The sequence below is a fragment of the Microcebus murinus genome, chromosome 14 (assembly GCF_040939455.1).
Source record: "Microcebus murinus isolate Inina chromosome 14, M.murinus_Inina_mat1.0, whole genome shotgun sequence".
Lineage (NCBI taxonomy): Eukaryota > Metazoa > Chordata > Mammalia > Primates > Cheirogaleidae > Microcebus > Microcebus murinus.
In genome coordinates, this window is record NC_134117.1 from 7,604,422 (window position 1) to 7,620,726 (window position 16,305).

The 16,305-nt window shown below is 48.8% G+C and overlaps 1 long non-coding RNA gene across 1 annotated transcript in view; it reads right to left on the reverse strand.

Moving 5' to 3' along the window:
* Positions 1-8,610, reverse strand: part of LOC105880314 (uncharacterized) — a 60,637-nt gene extending 52,027 nt beyond the window's left edge. Inside the window, exons 1-2 of the long non-coding RNA XR_012922938.1 lie at positions 8,459-8,610; positions 7,953-8,254 (exon numbers count right to left, since the gene is read on the reverse strand). This is a non-coding gene — a long non-coding RNA (uncharacterized LOC105880314). The remainder of the gene's footprint in view (positions 1-7,952; positions 8,255-8,458) is intronic.
* Positions 8,611-16,305: the final 7,695 nt, after the last annotated feature.

Sequence of the window (16,305 nt, forward strand, 5' to 3'; positions counted from 1 at the left end):
TGCGCTGCGGTGGAGCGAGCAGCTGCGGCGTCGCACCTGTCCGATTCCCTTCCAGCTAAAAGCCTTGCGGTGACTTTCATAGCTGCGACCCCAACTCTGGATCAAATGCATTGCTAACGTGTGTTTGGGCAGTTTCTGAGCAATCAGATGGATTTTATGACGACAGATATTGAGACCCAGGAATGCAACATCTGGGCTGTTGGAAAAGACATTCATCATCAAACTCCGAGGGCATTATAAGTGCTTGGATGATATTGGGATGAATTCCCAGCTTCCTGCATCCCAGCCACTCTGCTTCTGACCTTGACTGCAGGTTCCAGTTATACCCAAACCAGTGGCTGTCAGAAGCAGGGGGTGAGCACATCGTTTTGCTGTAGCAACATCACAAATCACACAGAACTGCTTTTTAAGATGTGCTTTTCATCTAAGTTCAATATCTTTCCCGTATGTGCTGTTGATCAATTCCTGAGGACTCCAGAACTCTGAGGCCTCTGAGTGCAACAAGGCTATCATCAATGAATATGATCAAACAAGGATGACTTCACAAGCCCAGCAAGCAACTCCAGCTAGCCAGAAAATTGGAGGGCAAAAAGAAGAGAGACAAGGTGGCAGCCAGGAAAAATAAATTTGTCCTCCTTCAGTTGACGTTGGAAGGACTTTGGCCCTCACCTGCAGGCCTTGGGTGAGGAACAGATCCCGTGAAGAAGGCAGCCCATGCCACCAGCGAGGAGTCTGCCCAGGCAGCACCAGGGCATGCTATTTAAGTGGGACAGAGCTCAGCAGGCACCTCCGACCACCTCCGAGACTCACAGGTGCAGTGGGGTCCTGGGCTGCGGGAGACTAAAGGGAGGGGCACATCTCTGCTCAAGGAAAAAAAGAATCAGTGGCCACAGGCAAGAGAATCTGTTTTATGGGCTGAGGTCACCCTGATATTCTGGAGGCTTAAATACCACATACCCCAAGGTCTGGTATCTATATTGATAGTATATTTTTCTATAATTAAAGATCTTAATATAACTTTGGGGTAAGAGTATTTTCCTAATGTTTCCAAGAGCTTTCCTAGGAATGTTGGCAAATGGGGAACTATCCCTCAGGAATTATGCAGTGAAACAATCACCCCAAGGAAATGCATGAGAAACATGCAGTTGGGTGTACATTTGCAACAAAAGGGACAAGGGGGTGCAGAGGTGATCCTGAGGTCTGGTGGTCACACTCACCAGGAGCTTCACGAAAGGGATGCAGAAGGCAGGGGACTGGAGCTTCTGGCGAGAGCCAGAGCAGCCTGAGTCCACCATGACACCTAATCACAAATGAGGGGTGGCTATTTGGCTCTAGAACACAGTAGTAAACTGCTTTGTAAAAACTAAAATATTAATAGAATCAGAAAAATACTATAGGATTCCATAGAGTATAAAAGCTGGAAAGAGGCCTCAAGATCTTCCACTCCCCTGCCCCTCTGCTCCCTTGGCTGGCTCCCTCCATCCCCACCACCCCCCACCTCCTGGGAAGCCTGAGTCCCAGACAGTTAAGCAGTGAGTTCCAGTTCATCTGGCTCAAAAGCAGAAAGGGCTGCAACTGGAACCCCACTGTCCATACTCCTGGGGCACAGTTCTTTCCACTCCATCTCATTTGCTTTTAGGGGCAAGTTTTTAGATGACGAATGAACCCTATACCTTAAAACAAGTTTTCCTACAAGACTTCTTTAAAAAGTCATTTGTCCTAGACTGGGCACAGTTCCTCACATCTGTAATCCCAGCACTTTGGGAGGCCGAGGTGGGAGGATTGCTTGAGGCCAGGAATTCAAGACCAGCCTGAGTAACATAGCAAAACCCCATGTCTACAAAAAAATAAAAATAAAAAATTTAGCCATGGTGGTCCATACCTGTACTCCCAGCTACTTGGGAGGCTGAGGCAGGAGGATTGTTTGAGCCCAGGAATTTGAGGTTACAGTGAGCTATGACCCAGCCACTACACTCCAACCTGGGCAACAAAGTGAGACCCAGTCTCAAAAAAAAGAAAAGAAAAAATCATTTGTCCTAATATGTTTATATATTTATAGCAGAATTGGGGTCCTTAAAAAACTGTTTTCTTATCAGACTAAAAGTAAGTTCTGTTTGCAGAAAATAAAGACCACTTACATTCTAACCTTGTCAAATGCAAACTTTCTAATTATGAGATACAACATCTTGATATCTCATCTCTACCAGAGGGTTCCAGTCTGGGTGTTCAATAAAACCATTTGGGAAGCTTGTTAAGAGTCATAGATTCCCAGCCCCCAAGCCAGGCCTGCTGAATCAGAATCCATAGGAGAGGGCCTCAGGAATACATATTGTAGAATCTTCTCTGGATGATTCAGATGCAGTGTGACACTCGTTCAATGACCACTATTTGGGAACTACTATCTATATCATAGAAAACACCAGAGTGACACTAGCTATTGCATTACAGCAGACCGACCTAGGAGAAGGTGTCCTGTTGACCCAACCAGGCAGGCAACAGTAATTTGTTATGATGACCAGAGAGAGGGAGAAAAATATCATTGCGTCCCCCAAGTGGCCCATTTAGTTTTTGACTGTACCCTGTTCAAGATGCTAAACATCTTCAAAACATCATTTATACAACCAGTTTATCTTTTAAACTGGAATTCGGTGCAGATATTCAGTGCAGAAGATACCAAGGAATTCAGGGCAGAACTATCATTTTCCCCTAAATCATATGTCTTTAATTTCGAGGACATTCCATGCTCTTCCTCCTTCACCCCCGTCTCTCTCCCTGCACGCGGAGATCTCCCTCCCAGAGCCCCCAAGGCTTGTTGAGGTTGGGAAGGGAACACTGAACGTTATTTTAGATCTCTTTTATCCTCCCTTTCCTTGCCTCAAAATAAAAATTGATCTCTAAGGAGCACAAGTATTGGCTTAACTCGTTCTGAATTACTCTAATCTCAAGTGACTCTTTGTCACTCATCATTTTACAGGAAGCAAGTAACATACCTATTATCCTGTTATCTCCTCCCAGAAAAGAACATTCTAATGGGAACTCACTGTTCTGGTTTGCCGGCTCCCTCAGCAGCCAGGCTCCAGAGCCCCGCTAGGAACTTCACGGGGACTGAAGGTTTCAGACTCCCCTCCGAGAGAACCACGTTTCTCACCATTGGCTACACCAAGGAAGCCCTGTGCCCATCTCTCCGAGTAAGGGGGCCTGGCCTAGGGAGACAGGAAGGCCTGGGTTCAGACCAAGGCATTGCCACTGGGTCCCATGGAGAAGTCATTTATGTCATCTGGCATGCCTCTGGTTCACCCTCTGTGAAATGGAAGCAATAGCCCCTTTCGTACGTGGCTTATGGGAAGCATATGGAGAGATGATAGTTTTGAAAATGATATAGCTCTCTATTAAAAGGCTATGGCATGCATTATATTTTAATTAAGGTAACCAGATAAAACACAGAACGCCCAGTCAAGTTTGAATTCCAAATAAACAACAGATACTTTTTAATTATAAGTTTGTCTTATGCAATATTTGGGACAAACTTATAACTAAAAAATGATCCCTTGTTGATCAGAAATTCAAATTTGACTGGGCTCCATGCCCTTTTCTTTGCTGCATCTGGTAGCCCTAATGTTCACGAAACATTTTTCTAACAGAAATGAATTAAATTCCTAGACAGAGGAAAGAATTGCTGATTGCTTTTTTTCTTTTTTTTTTTTAAAAAGCTTTATTGAGATAAAATTTACATACTGTATAATTCACCCAATCTAATGGTTTTTAGTATAGAGTTGGGTAACCATGACCACAGCTTAAGTTTAGAACATTGCCACCACCCCAAACAGAAACCCAATAGCCACTAGCAGTCACTCCCTGTAACCCCACCTGACACCCCAGCCCTAAAACTAATCTACTTTCCATCCCTATGAATTTGCCTATTCTAGAAATTTCTTAGAAGTGAAATCATACAATATGCCAATAGTTTCTTTCACTCAGCATAATGTTTTTAAGATTTATCTATGTAGTAGTATATATCCACATTTCATGACTTTTTATTGCCAAATAATATTCCATTGTATCATTAAACCACATTTTGTTTATCCTTTCATCACTTGACAGACATTTGGGTTGGTTCCACTTTTTGGCTACGATGAATAATGCTGCTATGAACACTCACGCACAAGGTCTCATAAGGACGTATGTTTTCACTTCTCAGACATATACCTAGAAATGGAATTGCTGGGTCACATGGAGACTAGATTTAACTTGGAGCTGCCAGACTATTTTCCAAAGCACCATTTTACATTCCCACCAGCAATGCATGAGAGCTGCAATTTCTCCACATCCTCATCAACACTTGCTATTATTTGCCTTTTTGGCTCTAGATACCTTGTGGGTATGAAGTGGTATCATATTGTGGTTTTGACTTGTGTATATTTAATGACAAACAATAGTGAGCATCTCTCCAAGTTCAGCTATTTGTATATCTTCTTTGGAGAAATGTCTATTCATATCCTTTGCCCATTTTTAAGTTGGATTATTTTATCTTTTTATCATTGAGTTGTGAGATTTCTTTATATATTCCTTATTAGATATCTAATTTTTAAATATTTTCCCACTGTATACATTTGTCTTTTCCCTACCTTAATGATATTATTTATAGCACAAAAGTTTTTAATTTCTATGAAGTTCAGTTTGTCCATTTCTTCCTCTTGTTGCTTGTCTTTTTGTCTTCATAGCTAATAAGTCATCGCCTAACCGAAAGTCATGAAGATTTACTCCTTTGTTTCATCTGTTGACATGCTTTCAAGATCTCTCGCTTACACTGGCTTGGGAAACCTCTTTGTTCCTAGATTTTCTAGAGAGTAAAATAAGGAGTTGAGGAAGAGTGGAGGAGGGGAGGTCTGCGTGACTTACAAATAAAAACAGATGTTGTAATATAAAGTAAAATGTCCCTCCAACTTGTCAGCCCTGCGACAAGCCTCAGTGTGATTTCCAAGTGATCTTTCTACTACAGAAATGAACCATAAAAGTACTACGAACCGACCTCCCCCAGCCCTGTGTCAGCCCCTGTCCCTGGAACTGGCTGGACCAGGCGCCGGCAGAGGCGGACTGAGCGCCAGGCCGCAGGACAAGGCTGGTGCAAGGAGCTTCTGGTCAAGATAGCAAGAGAGGACGAAGCTGGAGAGATTAAGTCGGAGCCCGGGAGAGTTGGGGTCCAAATGCCAGTGAAGCGAGGGTCCCTGCACACCGAGGGCAAAAAGGAGAAGGCAGCAAAAGTGAAGCGAGGCATTGTAGGGTCGTGAAGCCAAGCGTGGAGTCAAGACGAAGTGGAAATAGGCTGGAATCGGTGGTGGAGAGATGAAAGATGCCGAGAAAGACATGAGTAGCTGAAGCAATGATCTGGAAAAGCCCAGCCTTCGAGACTTCCTGGGAGCCAGCTCATCAGAAAGGGGAGGAGAGGCGAGGTCAGTCCGCCTTCGGGAGGCAGGGGTGGGGTGAGCAGAGCAGGGATCGCTGGCAGCCACCTTTCTTGAGAGCCAGAGTTCTTCAGACAAGTTACTTTACCTTCTGAACAGTCTCATGAAGGAGTCAATGATGTCTTACCCATTTTCTAGACATGGACGCTTCATCCCTGAAAAATGCCTCTGGACCTCTGTTTCCGGCAGTATGGAAGCTAATGTCATCCAAAGGGCTGTGCTGCTGCATTTATTCTGTTGCTAGGATCTCCCTTCCACTCCCCACCCCACAAAAGGCAAACCCAAGCCCTATCTGCATTAAGCAGATAGAAAGTTAGGTTGCACTAAGTGGAAATGCCAATATTACCAGCTCTGCAACTGAGCTGATACTAAGATAGTAAGCCCTGGGCCATGAGCAGGATAGGGAGCTAGGCCTATGACTGCCATATTAAATTAGGGACCCTCAACAGAGTCTAAAGTGGCCTCATACATATCCCTTCTTAGCTCCCAGAAAGAAAGCTAATACAAAGCCTTTTTTGGAGGGAAGCATTCTCCATTTAGATGTATAGCATTCCTGCCAATTAAACACATGCAAATGTGACCTCATTAAAAAAAGACCACTAAATACACAAGGAAACAAGTCACCATGATTTGAAGTTAGCAGATACATCAAACAATAAGCTTAGACTGCCAATAGCTCAGAAGTTGGAATTATTTAGATAATATGAAATAACTATGCATTAACTGTTTAAGAAAACTAAAATGGAATTACAAAACTAAGCAAGCAACAAAAGACCATCAAAATAACCAAGGATATCTGAGGAATAACCCAATAGAACCTTTAGTAATAAAATTATTTTTGAAATCAGAAATACAATAGGTGGGTTAAACGACAAATGAGACACAAAGAAAGAAAGATTAGTGAACTGGAAGACAAAGCTGAAAAAAAATTACCTATTAATGTAGCATGGTTGTCAAGGAAATGGAAAATATGAAAGAGAGATTTATGATCTATGAAGGCTAAAATTAAAAACTCTCAATCACATTTAATAAAAATCCCAGAAGAAAAGAACACAGAAAACGGAAGTTTTTCAGAGAGAATAGCCGAGAAGTTTCCCAGACTGATAAGACATAAATCCAGAAAGCATACATCCAAAAAGAATAGAAGATATATCTAGACACCTTGTATTGAAACTACAGAACACCAAAGACAAAGGGACAATATTAAAAATAGCCAGAAAGAGAAGACAGACCACTCCCAAAGAGATTACACTGATAGCAGGCTTCCCAACAATGAGAGAAGACAGTGGAATAATATCATTTCAGTACTGAGAGAAAATAACTGTTAACCTAAAGTTTGTACCCAAGAAAACTAATTTTAAGACTAATTTTAAAACTTTTAAGTTTGAAATAAAAAGCAATTTCATATAATTTTATAAACAAATAATAAGAGGTTTGCCACCAACTGGTCTAAAGTCATTAAAGGAACATCTAAAAGATATTCATCATGGGGAAAGTTTTAAAATAACAGAAAATGTGACTATGCAACAGGAAGAAATGGTTAGCAAATAAAATGGGAGACATATAGATAAATCTAAAAATTTTCTATTTTAACTAAATACTGAACTAAAATATTGAAAAACCACAGCATGTAACTCATAAGTCAGGGAGGGGGACGTTGGGTTTAAAAATTTTCTAATGTCCTGTGGTTTTCATTAGGAATTTTGCTAAGAATGCATGTACACGGTAAACTAGGATTTTCCTGAGAAAACACCTGTTATCCCAGCATAAATGTTAATAGCAGCCCCTTTTAATCTCAGAAGAGTCCTGGATTGAGCAATAAATCACACTGTCACCCTGTCTATGACACAATAATCCCACTCCTAGGTACATACCCTAGAGAAACTCTGTACACATGCACCAAATGTGTACGAAAATGTTCAACCATATGGAGACTGTTGATGGAGCTTTGTAAACTGTTCGGTCTTCTTACAAAAGGAAACAGTGGAGACAAGGACAACACATAGAGCCCGGTACAGTCACGACCCAGAGTGTGAGCTGGAAAGTGGCTTTTCTTCCCAACACCACCACTCCCTAGCCCTGACCCCCTGGTCAAGGTGCCAGACCTTTCTAAGCCTCAGTTTCCTCACATGGAAGGTCCGGATACTAATAATGCCTACTTGCCCTACAGGGTTGTTGGGAGGCTCATTAGCATTCGTAACAGAAACCAACGTTTACTGAACGATTACTATAGCCAAGCGCTCCACTAGGAGTTTGATGTATACAGCCCATTTAATCCTCACAATGACCTTTGAGGTGGGCTTTGTTGTCATGCCCGTTTTGTAGGCGAGATAGCCGAGGCGTGGCAACACTAAACAACGTGTGCAGGGTCAGAACTAGCCCAACAGGCGCCAACACTCAAAACACAGGCCTCCTGACATGAACCCCCGGCTCTCTGCCACGACTGCCCGGGCCTGGGCACACAGCCGGTGCACCGTGCCCACCCAGTACCTGAGTGAGTAGATGGTGGTGACGATGATCCTGGCGGTGTTGTCACTCCTGTCCAGTCAACAGGGGGTGGCAGGTGACAGAGGGCCTGTAGGTACTCCATAAAAGGTGACACCGTCGCTCCGTGTCACTCAGCAGATTCCCTAATGCTGCCAGGGTAGAAGCGCAGCATCCCCTCCAGCCAGTTGCTGGTGACCGTCCGTATTCCAGCTGTGCTCGGAAACACCTTCCAGGAGGCTTTCCAAACGTTGGCAGGCTGCCAGGATCATGGACCAGTGCCTGTTGTCACAGAAACGTGAGCAAGCCTGAAGGGAGAGACAGGAGACACCCTTTGGGCTTGTGTTCTTTCCGACATGCTTTGCCGTCCAACTTCAGGCCGGGGAAACAAACAAAAGAAGCAGGTGAGAGTCCAGACAAAAACAGTCACGTCTGCTCTTTTGCTCAGAGCAAGAGAACAAGGTCTGAAGGGCTCCTAATTTAACCCCCGCGGTACAGCAGCTCAGACTCACCTTTACCCCGACCTGCCCGGGCCTCGCTCCTCTTCGGGTCTTTTCAGTTCTGCGATCCAACGTGGCGAGAGAAGGAATGGGCTGTCGTTTTTTACAGATGAGAAAACAGAGCTTCCACTCCAAGGCCAAGGAGCCACGATGGGAGAGAAGTGGGCACTGTGAGCCGGAAGGGGGTGGGGGCCCGGGGGCAGGTGACCGTGCCCCACCCAAAGCTGCTGGGGTTGTGAGCAGGGGAGGGCAAGACCCGCATCACAGTAAGTGTGGGCCTGGGGACAACGAGCAGCCTGCCTGTCCCCCGCCTGTCTTCCCACCTGTGAGTGACTATTGAAGGCCTACGGGTGCCGACCTGGGCCCCGCCTGTCTTCCCACCTGTGAGTGACTATTGAAGGCCTACGGGTGCCGACCTGGGCCCCGCAGACGGTCGTGAACAAGCCAGCTCACCCTGTGCTCTTCGGGAATGGAAGAGTCTGGCCCACAGACGCCACTGCGAGCCTTCTGCAGCCCCGCAGCAAAGACAGGCGGCCGGGCAGGCCTCCCCGGCAGGCCTCCACTGCTGTGGGTCCAGCCCCCGTTTTAGAGCCGTCCAGGCTCCATGCCCACGTGAGCCCCCCACACACAACTCCAGAAACAGCCTCCCTGCCCCCGGATCCAGGGTTTTCTGCATCTTCCAGGCTTAGATGCACCCAGAGTCCCGACCTGCGTTTTTCTTGCTCTCGGGCCTGGCTCCACTGTGCTCCATGCCAGGCCATTTACCAGGGGCTAAACTGAAATGATCTCTCCAATTTGCAGCCACGCTGCCGGGCCTTCTGATGGTAAAAGGCCTGATTCATTACAGCTGCGAACAAACCCATTGCCTGCCTGGCTTTGGCTTCCAAAAGCTAGTCCTGTTCTCCCTGGCAGAGGCAATGGAAAGGGGAGGGATGGGGACCTGTTCTGCCCCCGGTACAGAGGACCTCCGTGAATTCCTGACCTCAGGCTGCTGGCAGAAGGGGCTGCCTGACCTCAGGCCACTGGCAGAAGGGGCTCCATGGCTTTGCCTCCAGCCCTTCCCTGTGGTCCCACCTGCTCCATCCACCTGGTCTCCCATAACGCCCGATGCATGCGTGCACCTCCCAGGCTGGACCTCACCCAGCCAACCCTGTGTGTCAAGGGCCCGCCTGGTGCCAGGCATGTGTTAGGAACTGGAGGTTCATTGCTGAGCGAATTGGACATGGGCCCTGCACTTTCTGCACTCCATTCAGGGAGAGAGAGCCACATTGCTCAAATCCTAACCAAATATTCACCTCTAATTATAACATAGGATACATAAGAAAGGAAAATGCAGAGCCATGGGAGGAGGTAGCAGCAGGAACTAATGTGGTCAGGGAGGGCAGAGCAGGCTTCTCTCACCTTTGAGCTGGAGTGGAAGGATGAGTGAAGAGGGCCACATTGCTGGAGGTGGAGTTTCAGGTGGGAAGAATGTTCCATAAGAGGGAGCTGCATGTGCAAAGGTCCTGCAGCAGGAGGGAACATGCATACGCAAGGAGCACACTGCCCAAGGGAAACTAAGGCTGGAGAGGGGGCAGCAGCTGGTCCAAACAGAGCTCATGCCTATCTCAGTGACTTTACTCACAGCACAGTCTCTGCCCAGCACACCTGGTGCCTCTCACTCCATGAACTTCCCTTCCCTTCCTGCCCAACTCACTTATCACCTCCTCCAAGAAACCTCCCTTATTCCTTATTTGCAAATATTCGCTCCCTACTCTGAGTCCTCCCCTGCTGGACACACTCCAGCAATCCACACACCTGTGCTGGGCCCCTGATCACCTGACTGCCAGGGAGATGCTAAGACAAAGGGGCCCAGTCCCTGCCCCACAGCAGGGGGACCAACACATAACACCTGGGAAAGCACCAGTAAGACAAAAATCTGATGCCAGTGAGGCGCTGAGCCACGAGGACATCTGGGCAAGGGTAGTCAAGGCAGCAGGAATGGCGAGTGCAAAGGCCCTGGGGCAGGACCACACGTGGCATGACTGAGGAGCAGCTGAGCACCTGAAGTGAACTGTACAGGGGTTAGGAGATGGAGCTGGAGAGGTGATGGCAGGGTGTTTCGTGACTATAGCCCAGACTTAATTTATAGGGGTGAATGAGTGACAACATGGAGAGGTCAATACTACTGAAAAAATTGTTTGCTTCTGACATCCTGTGGGGTGGGCAGACCACTGCGCAGGGCTACATGAGGAAGCACAGATGGGGGGGGTGGAGGCAGAGGAGCAAGGGGAAGCCTGGGCCAGAGCCTTCATCCTGGTTTCCAGGGAGGGGCAGGGCAGAGCAGGGGAACAGCTGGGGATGGCTCAGCTCATTCGAATGTGTCGCCAAGCTCTGGGCTCCAGGCTGGTCTCCAGGTGTTAAGTCCCTGGCCCAGCGGTGGTTTAGGGTGGAGGAAACATTGTCTTGGTGTGTGAGTTAGACCTGCAGCGTGCCCACGATGTGAACGCATCATAAAATGTGGAAAATAACAAGCATGACTAACACAGGGGCCGGATCGTGCAGGGGCTCAGCACCACCAGAAAGACGTGAGATGCCCTTTGAAGGAAATGTGGGCCTTTGGACGTACCCAGGGGCGACAGAAACCTTCAGGGAGGCTGCCCCGTGAGCTGAGTCCAGAGACAAGGACAGGGGAGGCAGTTGGAGAAGGGGAGCAGTGGCAGCGAGACTCACAGACGTGACCGTGTGTGTCGGGAAGAGGGAGTTTATGGTTGGAGCAGCCACTGGAAGGGGAGGCAGAATCGTGATCTCGGAGGCCAGGGGTGGGGGAGGTGGCTGGTGTAGACGCTGTAGCGCTGAAGCCTGAGAACCAGCCATCAGAGGCCCCCAGGCTGGGCAGTGCCTGCTCAGACCTTCCCACGTTGCATTTTGACCCTTTTACGTTCTATAGTTGGGTCTACGCTTCCTCCTCCAGGACCCTTTGACATTCCTGAGCCCGAAGCCTGCTGTTGATAGCATTATGTGGCTTCATCCCCCACCAGCCCTGGGCATACGAGGTAGGTGCAGTCTCTACCTCTGTACAAGTGCAGCTAATGCTCAGAGTTCAATAACGTGCCTGTGGCCACCCAGCCGAGATAATACGGAGTCAAGATTCAAACGCACCAGTGGTGACCTGGTAGACGTTTAGCCAGTTCTCTGGGAAAAGAGAACTGATTACTAGTGTTTGCCAATTTCTGTGGTGTACATTCTCCCACCGTGGCTGATTTCAAGCTACCGACCCAAGGTCATGGGAGGAGGAGTTGGGAAGAGAGGAGCAGTGGCTGCCACTGCACAGTTCCCACCAGGAGGATGCCGCAGACATAAACAACCTGCAGGGCGTAGATCGGGGGTTGGCAAACGCGGCCTGAGCTACGGGCCAAATCGAGAACTACCTGTTTGGAAAATAAAGTTTTCTGGAGCACAGCCGTGCCCACCCATTGATGTATTGTCTGTGGCCTCTTTTTCCTTACAGCAGAGCTGAGCAGTGTGACACAGACCAGCAAAGCCTAAAATAGTTACTATATGCACGTTCACAGAAAAACTTTTTGAACCCTAAATACGGAAAATAACAAAATGTTATAAGATAATTAGGAAATGATGAGTTTTGAATTCTTTTTGTTTTTGATATAACTTATCGAATTATAAGTTTACATATTTCAATTTTTAACAATGGCTAGGGTTGAAGACTGCCGGATAAAATGCCCGAAAATGTAGCAGTCAGGGTTTGCGAAGTGCTGAGACCCGTCTCCGGCACACCACTGAGCCATGCCTGCCTCCAAGTCACGTGCTCCTTTCTCCGTGAATGAATGAACGAATCAATGGAGAAGGGGTCTGGCTGGAAGGGAAGGGCCTCGGCCTGCGTGTTGGGAAACGTTGCAGACTGCGCCCCCAGTCAGCAGGCGCAGAGAGTCCTTGGGGACAGGAAGGATGGACCGCAGCGGATCCACTTAACGTGGTTAGCGGAAGCACGGTCAGAGAGAGGAACTCGAGGAGGGCCCTCCACGCTGCGGTCAGGCCGAATTCACGCGAGCAGAACCCAGACCAGCGGGTGCCGCAGGAGGTCTGTGTCCACTCCGGCCCAAGGCCTGTGGCCTTAGAATCAGTGGAAAAGAAAGTCTAATTAGTGGACACTGTTTTGCCCCACGCTGAATGCAGACAATCTAACCTGGTGCCTTAAGAACCGGAGGATGTGGAAGCCGCCAGCATCTCGTATGAGGCAAGTTTTCTTCAGAGAAACCTTCACACCTAACAGGAAATCATTAGGAGTGAGAACCGCATGGGCAAAAACATGAGGTCTGAGAGGATATGAGCTGAGCCTGTCTTCAGCAAAGGGTGTCTGAGGGGTAAAGGTGCCCACACTGGAAGGGCTACACACGCACACACAGGCACTCATGCACACACTCACACACATGCCTGTGCACACAGACACACATGCACACACTCACACGTGTGCCTGTGCACACAGACACACATGCACACACACGCGTGCCTGTGCACACAGACACACATGCACACACTCACGCATGTGCACACAGACACATGCACACACTCACGCGCATGTCTGCGCACAGAGACACACATGCACACACTCACACACATGCCTGTGCACACAGACACACATGCACACACGCATGTGCACACAGACACACATGCCCACACTCGCACGCATGTCTGCGCACAGAGACACACATGCACACACTCACACACATGCACACACTCACGCATGTGCACACAGACACACATGCACACACTCACACGCATGCCTGCGCAGAAACACACATGCACACACTCACGCACATGCCTGTGCACACAGACACACATGCACACACTCACGCATGTGCACATAGACACACATGCACACACTCACGCACATGCCTGCGCACACAGACACATGCACACACTCACAGATATGCCTGTGCACACAGAGACACATGCACACACTCACACACATGCCTGCACACAGACACACATGCACACACATGCATGCCTGCACACACATGCACACACTCATGCTCATGTTTGCGCACACAGACACACATGCACACACTCACACACGTCTGTGCACACAGACACACATGCACATGCTCACATACATGTCTGCATGCACACACACATGCATGCATGCACACACAAGCACACACACAAACACATCCATGCATGCACTCACACCCAGACTCGCACACATGCCACATTAATGATGGGTTCACCCCCTCCCCTTAGTCGTGGTAGCTCCTGGCACCTGTCATCATATTCTGTCCCCTGAGAACTACCCCTGACACAGGGCAAGACCCAGGCCAGCGGCTGAGCACACAGCAGAGGTGTGGAAGGGGGATGGGGTCCGCAGAGGAGAAGGCAGGCGTTTGCAGGTCCTGAGCGTGCTGGGAACCATGGCCTCATCACTCTTCTCTAAGATTGTTTGATGTGGCTTCTCTAGCCTGTTCCAGCTAAGTCAGGTGGCTCCAGCTGAGTGAGGGAAAGAGGATTTCTGGCTTCTTCTTTTCTCTTGTTGTTGTGCTGCCCTTTGCTGTCCTGGACAGGGCCACTCCCTGGCTTTGAGATTCGCCTCCTCTCTGTGGGCCTGCACTGTCCCCTTGGATGGGACACCCGAGGCTGCTTGCTCCCAGGCAAAATGCACATCACCTTGTCTTCAGAGATGCCCCCAGCCAAGCTGGCCTGGTGCCCAGGGACCATTTAGGTGCCACCCTGCCATCCTATCATCCTATCCCTGGTCACCCCTTGCATGCGAATCACACAGGGAAGGGGCAACTCAGCTCCCAGGCCCTGGACTGCAGAGCTCCTCCTCAGGCAGACAGAGCAAGAGACTGGCCCAAGGTCACCCTGTTGGATAGGAGGAAAACCAGACCAAGAATCCAGGTCTCCTCTCTCCGGGAACTCCCAGAAACTGAGCAGAACCCGCTGCTCAGAGGAAATCATTCTCTTCCTTTCTGCTTTTGCATTATCCACTAATGACAGAAGTTATCAACACAAACTTCCAAAACAGCTGAAAGGGCGCCGTTATTGTTCTTATGGAGTGGGGAGAGAAGGAGAGAGAAACTTTATACATAATAATTTTTGCTATCAAATGAGAAATGCAGGTGACGGGCAGAGGCCAGAGCGTGGCACGTTTAATTTAAGCCGTGGCAGCGAGGGGCAGCTTCCATTGCAGCCGTAATAAATTACATACAAGTGCCACCGAACAATAACAAAAAACTGCGGGCCATCTATTTCAGTTCCATTTACAAGAAATCAATATCAATACTTAATGCAATACTGGTGAAAAATGAGCAGAGATACAGAAAGCATAATAAACCAGGAATGGAAGGCTCATAGTGTTTCACTTTGGAAGAAAAAACTAACTGTCTATATTTTCATGTCGAGGGATATTTCACCACAACCCTGTGCTAGAGGTATGAGGGTTTTTTAGATCTAAGTTTAAAATAAACTCTTTATTAAATTAAGAAAGTTCTTTGAACTGTGCATGACTCACTGGATAAAAACTCATACATACGGAAAGAAATATTTCATCTTTCCCAAGGTACTGGGAATCTCTCTTCTTTCAGGGCATCAAATGTTCTTTCTTGTAATAGCCTCAGTTTTGTTCTGTACACGTACAGTGTTCAGGCTGTAATTAACAGCCCAGCTTTGTGTTTGGGGCAGACAGGAAGAAATAATCTCCACCTATTCTAGCGTCAAACATGATACTGTGGGGCAGCTTAGTCAGATTTGCGGCAGGGAAGCCAGAACGCCCGAGATCTCAACCCAAAATGCAGGGCAGACCCCCTCGCTGTCCCTTCTCCCGGACCCGTGATGAGCGGACACCAGCCATCTCGCTTTGGACCGTCTACGGCCATTGTCTGACCGTCAGAGCCCGCACTGCCCACCACGGCCCCCGTTTCCCAGCAGCAGGTCCTGGTGGGAGGCCCCTGTGGTCCCCAGGTGTGCAGGGGCCACCCCGAGGCAGAGCACCATCTCTCGGCCACAAGCGACAGTCGGCCGGACAGTGTCCGTCTAGCGGAGTGTGACTGTGAAGTTATTTTATTTCTCCAAACACTGCCCCAGCCGAGCAATGCCGGCTGCCCCTTCCTTGTGATCAGCGTAGCCTAGAAGGGCCTCTGGGGCAGATTCTGAAACTTTCAGGTTATTTCAGTTACGGTGTCTGGTTTAAACTCCAACAGATGGCCTGGCCCCGCCATCCCGGTGCTCCCTACCCCACTGGGGAGCACTGTGATGCCACTGCGCAAATGAGGTGGAGAGCCGCCCACCAGTGCCTGCGCGTGAAGGCACCGCGAGCCCCCGAAGGATGGCAGTGGCGTCTCTTTGTGTCTTGCTAGGTGCCTCCTTAGTACTGGTGGTTCAGAGATTGAGGGGCAGGAAGGATTGCGTTTCCTTCCCGCAGTCGGTGGACTTGGCCGGCTGTCCCCCATATGCCGCACCCACTGAGGGAGCCTGGCCCACCAACAGCGCAACATGGTGATGTTGAAACTTTCGGAGGAGATTTTCGTGGCCGGTCTGGGGACGGATAGGAGGAGGGGAGTCCCGAAAGCAAGAGATGGGGCTGGAGGCTCGAGGGGTCCAGGTGAGGGAGGGGGGGCCAGGTGAGGGAAGCAGGGCCCAGCAAGGGGCGTGTCCACGAGGACAAGAGGCAGGTGGATACGAAAGACTCTCAGCAAGTGGAACTAGAAGGCCCGTGCCCAGGGAGGGGCGCAGGGAGTCAGTCTATGAAGATGCCCGGATGTCAGGCCGCACACCTGGGTGCATGCCTGCATCACTAACCAAGGCGGGGAGGGGGTGTGTGTTTGAAGCGGTGCAGAGAAGACACTGGTTGGCGTCATAGGGGACAA